This window comes from Xyrauchen texanus, chromosome 7, assembly GCF_025860055.1.
Source record: "Xyrauchen texanus isolate HMW12.3.18 chromosome 7, RBS_HiC_50CHRs, whole genome shotgun sequence".
In the NCBI taxonomy this organism is placed as follows: domain Eukaryota; kingdom Metazoa; phylum Chordata; class Actinopteri; order Cypriniformes; family Catostomidae; genus Xyrauchen; species Xyrauchen texanus.
Genome location: NC_068282.1, coordinates 9,328,887 through 9,344,457, shown reverse-complemented (window position 1 = coordinate 9,344,457; position 15,571 = coordinate 9,328,887). Strand labels below are relative to the sequence as shown.

At 37.1% G+C, this 15,571-nt stretch overlaps 1 protein-coding gene across 2 annotated transcripts in view; it reads right to left on the bottom strand.

The window, feature by feature from the left end:
• The window catches only part of LOC127646621 (metabotropic glutamate receptor 4-like), a 274,744-nt gene that overhangs the window by 174,134 nt on the left and 85,039 nt on the right, over positions 1 to 15,571 (bottom strand). The gene's annotated exons all lie outside the window — the stretch shown is intronic.

Genomic DNA, 15,571 nt, shown 5'->3' with positions numbered 1-15,571 from the left:
CTAATACAGAGAAAAATTATTAATAATAAAATCTGAATATTTATGCTTAATAATAAAACAACAATCGTAATACTAATAATAATATTAATAGCAGCAGCACAAAAAATTTTCATTACACTGACGGCTGTGGCCCTTGACTTTATATTGCTAACAAAATTTTGCCCTTCATGAAAACTTTTTGGGGAACCCTGTTCTAAGGTGTGCAATTATTTTTCAAGTAAATGCACGGCTATGAATTAGTTGAAATAGGCTTGATGAAATAAAGAGACTCGATTTGGGGTTTCATTATAAACCCAAAGTTCCTTCCTTTACTAACCAATCGAGAGATGAATTGAGAGGAACCATGTTGGAAAAACTGTTAGAAGGCTTGAAGCGAGTGTTCTTGGCATTCAGTGTTGTAATTGGCTGGTTGTAGTTACATTTGGAACTCCACAAAAGCAAAGTCAATAAACATCAATGGCGTCAATTACCTTTAGCCTCAATAGCAGCAGCTATAAAGTGAAGCATGGAGTATATGAGATGCCAAAAGTGTGCTGCAGGTATAGGCACCCATGCAGCTTTAATGGCAGAGTATAACTGCATCCTATTTTCTGGTGGTTGGTCCATAGATTGAACAGAATGTTCAACGGCACCCCAAAGACGAAATACAGGTTTCATGTACCGTAAAAAAGGGTACTAGTTTTCTGCACACCTGGTCTATCATTGACCTTTACAAGGGTGTATTGACCTGTTGAAAGACCGTTTTGCCACTATAGGTTGAATGCTGGACATGAATGGGTGCAGACCAAGGAGGTCTATAATACCTTGAAAGAGTAATTCATAGGCATTTCTATTCATCTTAAAGGAATAGTTAATGCAAGATACATAAAAACAAAACAAAAAAACATAATGGTGCAGTTACAGCATCTAATAGCAGGGGCTAACTGGCCCATGCTAACCAGCAAAACCTTGACTCATTGGTGTAGACGGTTAGCAAAGAAGCTAAAGTAAATCAAGGCCACCAATTGACCAACAGTATCCCAAATTAAAAACAGCTCAAACCATTGCAGCACAATTCTCCAGTGTTCTGAATGGTTTCCAGTTCTGAATGGTTTCCATCATGTTTACTACATCTAAGATGGAGTGGCCTACCAGTTTGGCATTGGCATCTACTATCTGTTCCTGTTCTAACACACTCTAGCCCATTATTGCAGGGAACAACATGCACTGCCTAGCCCAAAAAATCTTTGGACACTCTAATTTTGCTGGACCACTTTTAGCTTTGATTACAGAATGTTGTGGCATTATTTCAATACCTTATGCAATGTCACAACATTTATTTCCATCCAGAGTTGCATACATTTTTGTCTGATCCCAAAGATCCCACAGTCTTTCAATGGGGTTCAGGCCAGGAAATATTGCCCGTGCTGGAATATGCCCGTGCTGTCAAGGAAGGAAAAATCAATTGATGGTATATCCTGATCATTCAGTACATTCATCCGCTTCCCTTCTTACCCTGACGTGCCCATCACTTTGGAATAGGGTAAATCTGGACTCATCAGACCACATGACCTGTTTCCATTGCTCCACAGTCCAATCTTTATGCTCCCTTGCAAATTTAAGTTGTTTTTCCAATTAGCCTCACGAACAAGTGGCTTTCTTGTGGCCCCACAGCTGTTTAGTCCCAATCTTGTAAATTCTCGTCACATTGTGCATGTGGAAATGTTCTTACTTTCACTATTAAACATAGCCGTGAGTTCTACTGTCGATTTTTTATGATGTGACTTCACCAAGCATTTTAGTGATCTCCGATCATGATCATTCCAGATTTTTTTCCAACCACATTTCTTTTGCAAAGCTGACATTTCACCAATATCCTTCCAGGTTATAATAATAATGCATTGGACAGTTCTTAACCAAATTCCAATTATTTCAGCAATCTCCTAAGTTGTTTTCTTTGCAGGCCAATTATTTGCCCCTTCTGAAACACAGTAACAACTTTTCCACGACCACGGGATACGTCTTCCAACATGGTTGATTAAGAAATGAGAAGCTACACACTGCATTTGTTAGGGTTAAAAGAATTGTTGCCAGCTGAAACATATTAATCACTGCAATACTGATCCAATCATAGGCTCTTAAGTATCTGCTTATTTAAATAAAAAAAAATTGATTCTCTTTTTGGCCAGGCAGTATTATTATACAGAGACTAGGAGTATTGCCTACTACATAGCAACTGAATTACCAGGTATAGTAAGATATAGTGAGTGGTTGTATACTGTATAGAGATGTGTCCAAACGTCTGAGACCTCATTGAAAAATCTAGGATTCAAATCTATTTTAAACCAGGAAATAAACAAAGTTTTAGCATTTTTTTAATTCTAAACAAATTATTTGAGATTCTGCACTATTTTTAGGTCATAATAAAAATAAAATAAAAAAATAAAATAAAGTAAGAACATTTTTGACATTTTGTGAGCACGTTTACATGCACAATCCTATACCAATTATGCATAATAAGTTGGAATTTCGATTGAATGTGTTGATTCAGTGCGATTAATTATATAAAAGAATAAAGCGTTAAAACAATTAACGCAATTAGTCATGTCCCCAGAACGTAATAAGGAATATTCCTAGCATCAGAACAATTTAAGCTTGAAGTACCACCTGTTTTCTCTAGGGGGCAGTAAGTGGATATTCAGCTGTATAGACAACACACAGCTTGTAAAAAAAACAACAAACCACACTCACTGACAGCAGACTGCACAAGATAAGAACACGTTCTTGCTTTTGAAAACAGATTTATGAAATGAAAATCCGATTGCAGGGTCCCAATACGTGCTTCAAACTACGTTTAACTTGCCACAATGACCTAAAAACAGTAGGTTTATGATGCAATGCAACCAAAGTGAGACACTCCAAATGCCTCCGTCGGACTGATTAACAAATTCAGTTGTAAAATGGAATGCTGTAGGCCAAATATTGAGTTCAATAATATGGAAATAAACAATATATTGGATTCTAAAGCCATTATCTGTATTGTATTATCAATGTTTTACTCGTCTGCCACAATAAATGTTTTTTAATTATTAGATTTTTTTATAATACATATATTTAATTTAGAATTATTTAAATATATCTATATATAATTATTTAATCATTTGGAATAAGTCGTCGGATTTTACACAAACTTGTGGGGTTGTACACACTTTCATTAAAGCAAAAGGGGGACATACAAATAGGAAACAAAGAAATTCGCAAATTCATGTACATTTTCAACACTTTACACTTTTGTTATGATTCTGTACTATAATTTGTAATTAAATTAATTGTATTAAATCAGAAAAATGCAAAATAAAAGCATTTACATGTGCTCTTTACAGATAGTGTGTGTGTGTGCGTGCGTGCGTGCGTGCGTGTATGTGTGTGTTATTTGACACCTCATCATCAATGTTCTTGAAGATAAATGACATTACTAGGTCACTCGTCTACTCAGGATGCCAAGAAAATGGCTCACATTGTTACTTTTCTCATTACGGAACCGCTTTAATTCTTCTGGTCAGTCTGTCCAGTCTGAAAGCTTCACTGGCACTGAGATGAGCAGACAGGTAATGCTCAGTGTGAGTCAGCGCCCAAGTCCCTTTTTCGATGTTATAAGAGCTTTATGGCTTTGTAGTAGAGCACACTAATGCTCAAAAACAAAAGAGCCCATTGTCAAGATCTATCTAGTAAATGAACTCTTCCGGCTCAGGGAGCACCTTTAAGAGGCACTCTACATAAAAGCAATAACACACAGTTGTTGTCTCTCTCATGGTCTGACTGCATGGTTTGATGGTTTGTGAGATTTGATTTTCCCCTGAGTGTGCGAATACCAGTTTTTCTTTGTGTTTTCCTGCTTTATTTCAGAGCGCTATAATGGCCGGTGGTGATGTGCTGATGGTCTTTATTCATAAATGAACACCTCTATCAGGTAAAGCATAGAAAACATACTCAAAAAGAAGAACATACATGGGATGAAACAGTACGTCTGCCAGCTGGGGAAGGTACTTAGAAACTGTAGATTAACAAGCTGCTTATAATTTAAAGATGAAGTGTGTAATTTCAACACAAAATGGAATTGCAATAATAACTAGATAGGTACATTTCCTGAAGAAAATAAGAGTGGTGCTTGCCGTGGCAAAACTCTATAACTTCTTGTTATTAAGCACTAAAATAATGGTCATAGAATGTTGCTGGCATGTGTTTTTCATGATGGTAGCATGTAATGTTATGTTTGTGTTAGCATGATACTAGCACATTTTTAGAATGTTTTAGCACTTCGCTAGGCGATGCTAGCATGTGTTAACATGATGCTAGCACATTTTAGCATGTTTTAGCATGATTTAGCACTTCGCCATGTGATGCTAGCATGTTGCAAACACGTTTTTAGCATGTTTAGCACTTTGCTAGGCGATGCTAACATGTGTTAACATGAAAATAACAAGTATTTAACATGTTTTAAAACTTCGCTAAGCGATGCTAACATGTGTTAGCATGATGCTAGCACGTTTTTAGCATGTTTTATCACTTCGCTAGGCAATGCTAAAATGTGTTAGCACGATGCTAGCACGTTTTTAGCATGTTTTAGCACTTCACTAGGCGATGCTACCATGTGTTATCATGATGCTAACACGTTTTTAACATGTTTTAACACTTCGTTAGGCGATGCTAGCATTTGTTAACATGATGCTAGCACATTTTTAGAATGTTTTAGCACTTCGCTAGACGATGCTTGCATGTGTTAACATGATGCTAGCACGTTTTTAGCATGTTTTAGCACTTCGCTAGACGATGCTTGCATGTGTTAGCATGATGTTAGCACGTTTTTAGCATGTTTTAACACTTCGCTAGGCGATGCTAGCATGTGTTAGCATGATGCTAGCATGTTTTTAGCATGTTTTAGGGTGTGGCTATGAAGATTTTAGGTCATTACTTATTGGCTGCTTGATAATATAAATCCTCTGAGGGAGAGAGAGAGGGAGAGATGCAGGGCTGTCAGGCCCTTTTTGTCTGTGTGTGTGAAAAGGTCAGTTGGGATTTCAATTTCTGAACATTCCGCAATGTTAAGTCAATGGGACTTTTTTGGCCGCTTTTTCGTCCGCTGTGCGAACATCGTACCACCCACCCCTTAGAAAAGTCATAGCACACGTGTCCTCAATCGGCCGTTCGACCTCATTCATGGGTCTACGCAAAACAGTGCGGGACGAGTTAGGTGCCGAAGTTTTGTACGGAAGAATAATAATAAGTATGTGAGATTACAATAGTGTTGCTTTGCAAGCACCACTAATGACTGTTTTCAAACAGGTTTCCAGAACACCATGTCTTCAATTGGTTGGACAAACAAACAATGGTATAAACCCTTAAACTGTAAAAACAACGATTCAAACAACTTTACAGCTAAAATAATACACGTTTAACAGAAGAATTAATGTAAATTATTTTCTAAAATTATAAGCTTCAAATTTTGACTTTTAAACCCCCTTCAAAAAATTGCCCCATTCAAGTCCATTGTAATTGCCTCACTCTAACCTCTATTATTGCTTTTTTTTCTAAAGAAAAGGAGAGATGAGCAAAATTGTTTTTTGTGGTAATCAACATTATGATACCAATGCTGTGGATTGAGCTTAACCTGTATTGAACCTGGAATATTCCTTTAAGGAGAGCATGTTTTATTATTGCTTTAGCTCACTCAATATGCACAATATGTAACTGTAAGAGGTAAAGATGGGCAAGGAGGAGGCGGGAACAAGCTGAGCAGTCAACGTAAGTTTTAATGTAATAAATTAACTTAAATCAACGTAAATGTAGCACGCCCGGCGTCCGACTGGCGGTGCTGCAGTAAAAGTTTTCTATGACATAGAAATGGAAGACAGACAAAGTTGTGCTGTTAACATCACTGGAGCCGCTCTCGTAATCACTTTATTATAATAATTTTATATTTTCATATTTTATGTCATTTCAACATTGTTAATGTTTGTTCTCTCAGCAATAAACATTCTTTAAGTCTACTCATAAAACTTAGTAATGTCACTTAACCACATGTCACATAACGTCTTTGTTGTAGTATGTTAGTGTATATATTCACACATTTAGACTTAATTCCAACAACTCACATCATACTACATTACAGTCTCTCAATACCAGAGGTGGGACCAAGTCATTGTTTTCCAAGTCACAAGTCTCAAGTCATTGCATTAAAGTCCCGAGTCAAGTCCCAAGTCAAGGCAGGCAAGTCCAAGTTAATTTACATGTCCTCAACTTTTAGCTTAAAGTCTTAAACAAGTCATTAGTGCGCTTTGCCCAAATTAATGTCAGAGTATTAATTACTATAGTAAATTTATAAAAATTTTATCTAGAAGTTTCTAATTTATAATCTAATTTTATTTTATTTTTTAATCGATATCTACCTGTAAAGACTAAAGAGGGTAATAAAGATGATACATGGATCTTATCTTTGGACACACATTAAGGCAAACCAAACTTTTACTCTAAACACACAGTGAAAGGACGCTGAACGTACTGAACTGGTGAATGAAATCGAAAATATTACCAGGCAGTGGCTAATTGCAGACATTTAAGTTCAGCACGTCCGCAAAAGAATGAGTGTGTTTACATGCATGTTCTAACCAGTTATGCTCAAAAAGCACCAACGTGTGTGGTCACAATAAATGGTGTTCCTTTATCAAGGTCATACAACAGCGTAATAAAATACCGGGTAGATTTTGTCCATTACACCAATTGCTATAACACGTTAAATGCTACTGACCGCAGTAAAAAATAGTTTGCGGTTCGATATGCAGACTTTGTTAGCCTGTACATCTGCTATGTGCTGCCATAGACATGTATGTTACTGAACCATAGCTGACGTAAATTAGTTAACGACCTACCTCTGTCTGTGGATTTTCAGATGCCTCACAAAATTGGACGTTGTTGACGAGGTGTCTGTAATTTTGGAACCACAGGTTCTACATGTTGCAATCGTTTTGTTGCCTTTAACGCTGTATTAAATATATCCCAATTATATCACCTTTGGAATCATTTTTACTGCGTCCATGTCATTAAATGCGCACCGCGGTCTTCAAACTTGGTCCAGCTTTTGTGGAAGCTGATTGGTTGGTTGTCTGATTGGTTGAATATGGAGCGTTGAAATGCAGATTTGAAAAATCAAATGAATCATTTATTTGGGAAAATAATCGTTGATTTACTGCACATGTTTAATTATACAACTCTTATCTTTGGTTTTAAAAAGTATAAGTATTTCCAAGTCAGACGGCTGAAGTCCAAGTCAAGTTGCAAGTCATTGCTGTCAAAGTCCAAGTCGAGTCGCAAATCTTTTTTGATTCTATCGAGTCGAGTCGCGAGTCATCAAATTAGTGACTCGAGTCCGAGTCAAGTCCAAGTTACGCGACTCGAGTCCACACCTCTGCTCAATACTGTATGAAAAATGTATCAAAGTAATATAATGTCCATAGAACTAAATACTTTGAGCTGGCCATCAGTAACGCAATGTAAACACTTCAATTGACTGACTGAATATTGTGAACACATTCTAAACCCATATACAGTAAGATTCACAGAACAAAGTATTCAGTCTTAAGAACTTTGGGTATTAGTGCAAAACCGAAATCACATCTTATCAAATTACTGAAGTAGGAATCACTGTTTAGCATTTTAAATATAACAAATATAGCATTTGTGTCGGATTACAGCCTTCTGGAGCCTTTAGATAAACTTTAAAGTTATATGATGCAACACCCGGGCATGCTACGACATGTTCCAGCACGAGGCATCGATGTAACAATAAAATATTATCATAAATCATATTAATTTGGTGTCAAAATGTACATCCCTTTCCTCAAATGATAAATACACTACACATTATGCTCTCTTTTGATACTGTGTTCACAGTAACAAGTTTCACCCACCTATGAGATAGAAATGGAAGACAGACAAAGTTGTGCTGTTAACATCACTGGAGCCGCTCTCGTAACGACAGTCTTTCCAGTGCGGCTCGCAGTACTCTCACAATTAATGCACAGCACAGCCCCTACTGTTCACTTAGCAAACTACATCTCATCAGTCCAATACAGGTGTATAATGGTAGGCAATACCATGACAACCAAATAATTACATGCATAATGAAAATGAAATATTCATATGCATAAAAATAAATATACCTGTGACTTACGTCAAGGGTGTTACATAAACACAAAGACATAGACACACACACAGAGCGGCCACACGTGGCTGTCTCTCGAACTAGTGCCTCCAGCTCGTCTTTATCCCCCTCTCGGCTGATTAGCCCGATTCAGGGCCAGGCTCTGCCCTCCTCCTCATCCCAGTAACATTAAAACAGATGATCTGTCATGCCAAAACCACTATTAATGGGAAAAATAGCTTGTGACTGAAATTGAAAACAGCTGAACTACTGTCATGCTACTGAAATATGTAGTTGCTGGCACCACTCTTTTTAGGTAGTTACTCTTAAACACAGCTGTCAAAGCCCAGTGTACACCACCGTCTTAATTTAGACATTCATACAAATAGATGGTCTGATGCTTTGGAGATAATCATAGAGAGATTGGAGAAAGGGAGTGTGTGAGGCGAAGAGAACAGTCTCTCAAGGCCCTTGTCGACAGAAAAAGAAAGGCTGTGGAGAAAGTCGCTATAATAATCCCTATACCACCCTATTTGATGACCTCCAACCACCTACGAAGAAAAAAGGCTTTGATGAAGGTTTTAAGTTCAGATGAGCTCAGATTCAAAGAACAACAGAAAATGAAGGCTTCGAGAGAACGGCTCAAGGTGGACATAAAGGGGTGAATTCACTAAACAGCTGCGCCACTATTGCGTACGGTATTGTGCACTGTCACCAGCAGTTTAACCAGGTGCTATCTGTGCTGAAATAGCACTGTGCCATATTTAAAAAAGACATCGTAATTTCTTTCTTTGCAAATATGCCTTTCACCATGTAAATTTGTCTTATATATATAGTGTCATATTCACAAAAGTGAGCACTGTTTGTCTGGCATTATGTTGCAAAATTGGCAAATGTATTACATTGGCAAATGCATTTCACCAGGAAACTGTTGTAATATTTACAATGAGCCCTGTAAAAATAATCATGTTAGATATGGTAGCGTGACTCTATGAGGCCAGGCTGAAAATATGACACACTAGGGTTGTGCCGATGGACGATATCATCGTCCATCGTGATGGCTGACCAACATCACGATGTAGAGCCACCATCGTGATGCCACGCCCCCTTTTGCGAGTCTTGCTAGTGTGACTCACTAATCCTAGTCTCTTCTATATTTAACCTAAAAACTTTGCAGGGATTGCTCTGTAAATTAAATTGAGAATATAGCTAATGCATATATGCTATTTTAAATACTGTAGTATATGCCAGAGACGTGACGTGTTAGTCTGTGAAAATACCGTGTCAATATTGATCTTGACATTGTTAGCTTCTTGTCTTTTTTTTACATGTCTTACACTGTACATTTAGATTAAAATATTTTATGTTGTAGGCTACAAGAAAATAGCCTTTATTAATTAATTATTAGTAGTTGTAGTGTCTCAGAAAATCTTGCTCATTGTCACATAGCTCTTGTATACACTGAAGCGGCAGTTTAAGATAAACCCAGACCAGCGAACGTCAAATAACTTTTGTCTGGTTAATACTTTTGAAGAAAAATTTCCTTGGCCATAAATCCATAATGTCAAATCAAATGAAAGAAACAAGGTGAATATGAATAACACACATTAATTAAAACATAGAAGAACAACAGGAAAACGGGAACAACACTCAGACCGAAACTCGGCATTAACATTTCACTTATAATTAGCAGCACAATTAACTTCAGCACAGGCTACAAAATAAATTATGTTATTGAAATATTGTAAAGTGGTCATATGAACTACACAAATGAACATTTAAAAAATTATATGCAAAATCGAATAGCTCCGCAACGGATGGCGGAAAAATGCGTAAAGAAGTCTAATATCTTTCACCATAGACCATGTTTAAATTTCGATGTTTCTGGCCAGAAATACCAACATATTCACTTTATCTGGTTTTAATAAGCTGCGGATTGGAGTAACTACACTACCCGCTGTGCTGAAGACCCGCTCTGATGGAGTACTGGTAGCACATATGCACAGATATTTCCGTTCTAATCTTGCCATGAACGGAAACCTTTTGTCGTTCGTTTTCCACCAAGTCAGCGGGTCCTCTTCCCCATCAATGGCCATTTCCTGCAGGTACATGGTCATTTCTGCCTCAACCTTTTGCTCATCAGTGAGTAAAATAACGAAATTATAGTTTTTAAGTGGAAAATAGTATTTATGTAAAGAGATATATTAAAATAAAAAGTGCACAACTCTTCTTAAGTGAAAGCTAAAAAAAAATGCTTCACGTGTCGTGCAACCTACTGATAAAGCGCCGACGAGCCATTCGTTGGGTTAGTAAAATAACGAAATTATAACTTTTCATATAATTATGAAATTATATACCCCCCACCGACAATATCATCGTCCGTCGCGATGTTTTACTGTCAACATCGTCAACTGCCAATTTAGGGGACATCGCCCAACCCTATGACACACTCAATTATTTATAATAATTGAGTGTGTAATAAGTGCTCTGTATAATACATTGGTAATCAGAAGGTTGCTGGTTCAATCCCCACAGTCACCACCATTGTGTCCTTGAGTAAGGCACTTAACTCCAGGTTGCTCCGGGGGGATTGTCCCTGTAATAAGTGCACTGTAAGTCGCTTTGGATAAAAGCGTCTGCCAAATGCATAAATGTAAATGTAAATGTAAATTATTTATTTATGTCCACTGTTAATTTAAATAGTATCAAATTAGATTACAACTATGGCATGTAAAGCCTTCCAGTATTTCTCAAATGTGTGAACATTGCTTCAAGTTTACACTAATTATTCAAGTAAACCATCAGTAATAAAGTGTTGCTTCCTCTCTTTCTTATATGATAACAAAATATTAACAAATTGTTGGACAAGAGAGAAAGAAATACAGATTATATCCTCTCTGGTTACCTTCTGTCAAGCAACAATGTTTTACCATATTTTTTAATAAGTTCTGTAAAATTCTGTTTATAGCAATCCAAACACAGATTACTTTCATAGGCATACATTAGAAAAGACGAAAACATTGTCTGATAATATGGAGGACAACAGTTAATAAATAGTCAGTGTTCAGTGATGCTTTTAAGGCGGGGCTCAGCAAAGGGTCAGTTGAGTTGGTACTTTGTATTATCTATGTACAGTATACTGTAGAAAAACTAGTTTAGTAACAATTTGTTTCTTTAGCATCGACTTGGTGCCAAAGTAACAGTACTTTTGACATCCCAACCCACCTAGCTAACTCTTTCTTGTACAGCTCCATTTGGCCAGAAGCCTTGCCACTATAGCAGACCATTAAACAGTGTGCAGAAAGACGAATACCCTGATGTATGGCTATATACACACAATAGAATAGTGACAAAGAAACACCCCTGCATGGAGGTTATCCATCAAAGTCACGTAACAGAGAAAATAAAAAGCTTTCATAAGGCGGCCCATTGCTGCTGCTGCATTTGCCATTGAGCGTGCTTGACAGTGTAAACAGATTTGTTGGCTAGCTTGGCTATCACCCCTCAACTAATGGGGTTGAAGAGGAATGGGCACACTACGCAGATATTGAACAAGAGCGTTAATCTTGATTCAGCTGTCATTCCCCTAATGAGGTGTTAAATCAATACAGATATGGCTTCCTAGTCCTTAGCTTTACTTCTCAGGTTCTCGCTCAAGACAAAAGCTAAGACTTCAATGAGGAGCATGTAAACCATTTGCCAAGAATCTTTGAGCAAAGACAAATTCTATCATAGTATATCAGCTCAATCATGGAGAGTTGTCAAGGGAAAATCGGATCTACCCACCACGCAAATAATGTACACTGTCATCTGTCCTCTGTAGTGTGTACTGCTAGCGGATCAAGACAATCCAGAGAACAAACAAAACCAATCGGCTCAGAGAAACGGCAGCACTGATAAAGGATGACTTGTTTAGAAAATGAGTGCTGATATGCAAAGAACTAACGAATGAACAAACAAACTGAACAAGAACAATATGTGCAATGAAATTGTATTGTCAGGAATTATGCAAATCTGTAATGGCTGGTGCTTTTCAAATGAGGAGAAGCACGTACTTTATATCAGTTCTCAATGGCCAAAAGTGTACTCACCCAAGGGTGGTTCTAGAATCAGTGGATATTCGGGGGCTTAGCCCAGACCTCTGTGGACACATATGGGGTCCTCCTTTGATGAAATATTGAAATATCTAAATAAAATACACTTTTTAATAAATATTTAAATGTTACATCTGTGAGATGTCATTTATAAAGTCATACTTTATACATTATTAAAAATAAAATGTCCCTCTAACTTTTGTCTCAGCTTTGGATACGAACAAAGATCAGAAATTGCGTGCTTTTAACACTATGTAGCTGAAAACATGACTTTTAGAAGAAGAAAAAAATCACCTTTTTCAGCTATATATAGCGATATATATATATATATATATATATATATATATATATATATATATACTGTATAGCCTTATTCTTATTATGTCGGTTGTGAACGGCACTATTGAGGTCATTCCACAGCATCTCTATTGGGTTAATGTCTGGGTTCTCATTGGGCCATTCCAAAAGGTGCCAATCTGGCCATTTTTAAGCCATTCTGTAGCAGCCCCAAATCATGATGCTCCCTCCACCATACTTCACTGTTGGGTTTATGTTTTCACGTTAGGGATTCACATACTTTTTCCAACCTACACTGTGAATTTTTGAATGATGTATACAGTATGTACATAAACAATACAATAATTTGTGTGTTATTAGTAAAACAGATTGTGTTTCTACATTATTGTATCTTAGATGAAGATCAAACAAGATTTTAAGATGGATTTATACATAAATGCAGGTAATTCCAAACTGCATCTGGATGGACCAAGTCAACACAACTTCCAATATCTTACCAAGACAGAAATGTTGACCAGACACACACAGCCACAAAAGTGTATCGCTAGCACTCTTCTTGCATACACCCACATATGCATGAGTGCTGAAAAGCATGCATATATGTACTGAGTCTATATTTGGTGTTATCGATACTGTAGAAAGACAGGTATCATTAATATATATAACATACATATAACTTAATATTAAAAAATATTGCTAAAATATTAAAATATAATAGGTTTTAGTATCAACTTGATATTGAAGCACTGATCATTTTGACATCACTACAAAATTATAAAAACTGTTGGGGCTTTACGGAAACTATTTGTGGCTTAACCGAGCTCTAGCCCTATTTGCTTATTTTACTGAAGGATAGATAATCATTGAAACAGAGAATGAAAATGGTTGATGAGATGAACAATTTAAAGGTTTGTTACTTCAATCGAAATTTGAATGAATCGCTCAGAGCTACGTCTAATCTTGGTAAGCAGTAATGCCTGTTTTCTGGACTGAGCAACTGCATATTTTTACACAAAGATGTTTTTTTGGAGGAATGCATCACATTGGTATTCCTGTAGCTCATCTGGTAGAGCATGGCACTCTTGAGGGGGTTGCAGCTTGAAACATTCACGTGTTTCCATTGATCATGGTATAAATAATGTGTGTGTGTCTTGTTTTGGTTATGGGGGAGGGGGGTCCACACCCCACGACCCTGATTGCACTAATAATGCCAAGACTATGGGTTTCATTCCCAGTAAACACATGCACTGATTAAATGTATTGATCTGTTTCATTGTATGCCACTGTATGACTGTGACCATGCCAGAGCCAAAAAAAATGTCCTTTCAATAAAGTAAAACCGCTTCATTTCAACCAGTCAAACAGCAATGAAGGGGGATCAATCGAGTCAGATACAATTAAACTGGAAATGCACATTGAATGATGTTACATATAACACCCAGACTGTCTAAAGTTACGTTATAATTGTAACACATTTTTATAAACATTTAGTATACAGTATATGTTTTATGTGTATATACTAATCAATAAACAACACATCATAAGATCGTTAAGCACAGACTTTATACACACCACCAGATGACAATGTAAACACAAAGTATGTCATTAAATTTTAGATGGACATTTGTTTACTGTAATTTTATATATCTTAAAAATATATGTTTACATCTTGCACTGGTAAGAACTCACTTTGGATTTGTTATGATCGAGTCTTGAAGTCTGATGTTTCAGCTCTAACAGAAATTATATGCACAATGATGTGACAGTTAAAGTGAACATGAAACAGCATTTGGAACCAATTTTACTTCCCTAATGTGATGTATTTCTGAATGAAACTGTCACAGTCTCTTGTTGTCTGCCCCGTGTTTCTTGTTTTCACATGTCACCTAGCACATTTCTTGTCACATTTCCTTGTTGTCTGCCCAGTGTTTCACTAGTCTTTGTCATAAAACTACACTTCCCAGAGTTCCCTGCACTCATCACTGCCAGCAGTCACTCATTGTTCTCACCTGTGTCCCGTTTGATCATCACTCTCCCTGTGCATTTAAACCCTGTTTGTTCCACAATCTTGGTCGATTGTTGAATGTTGTTTAGCCTGGTATGTTTCCCCTGCCCGTGTATTCAGTTTTATGTTTATTTCCCCATTGAGGGTTTTCCTTTGTGTTTATTGGTTTGTCTGTTTAAATAAAGTTTGACTGCATTTGGATCCGCATCTCCTCGTCTGCCTTCGCTGCTCATTCGTAACAGAAACAGTATATTCAATGAAAACAAATGTAGGGCAAAACTTGGTTTTCATCCATGAGGAATTAATTGGATTGTGAAATGTCTCTATATGACAGGTTGGACGAGAGGGGCTGAAAAATAAGAGGGCTTGGTGGGTGACGTCAAAGATGTTTCAGGGCAAGTTATTACATTTTGATAATAAACCCTTTTTTTCTTTAGCATAATGTTCATCGATGAATCATTCACAATGTCTACAGAAACGTGTACTAAACGTGGCCAATTTGGTTTCACATTGACTTGAAGTACCAAAAGACACAATTCAAACTGACATCAGTGATGTGGCGATATTCAATCACGCTGCAAGGAAATAAGCTGCCACAATCTGTTCCATCTCATTCCAGTGATATGCACATCAAGAAAATGGTTTGAAAAGGGCTTTCTGAATATATTGATTTGTGATTGAATGTAGATATCGCCAAGATGAAGGAAGAGATTTTACATCAGGTGTAGACAAAACCAAAAGCCCATAGCCTTTGTGATTTTTTTTTTTGTGTGCTGCACTGTGTATTTTCAAAAAGAAGAAAAAGGACAGAGTAATAGGATGGGGGGAGGGGTGCTATGCTTTGAAGGAATTGACCACCTTGACAAGTGAGGTGGAATGGAAGTCGAAGTCAATCTTCGAGCAGCCTCACCACCGTGACAAGTATACTGGAGAAATCCCTGAAGGGAAGGGCACTCCAATGAGTTTCCCCAAGTTTAGTGTCAGCCGCTACTAAACAGA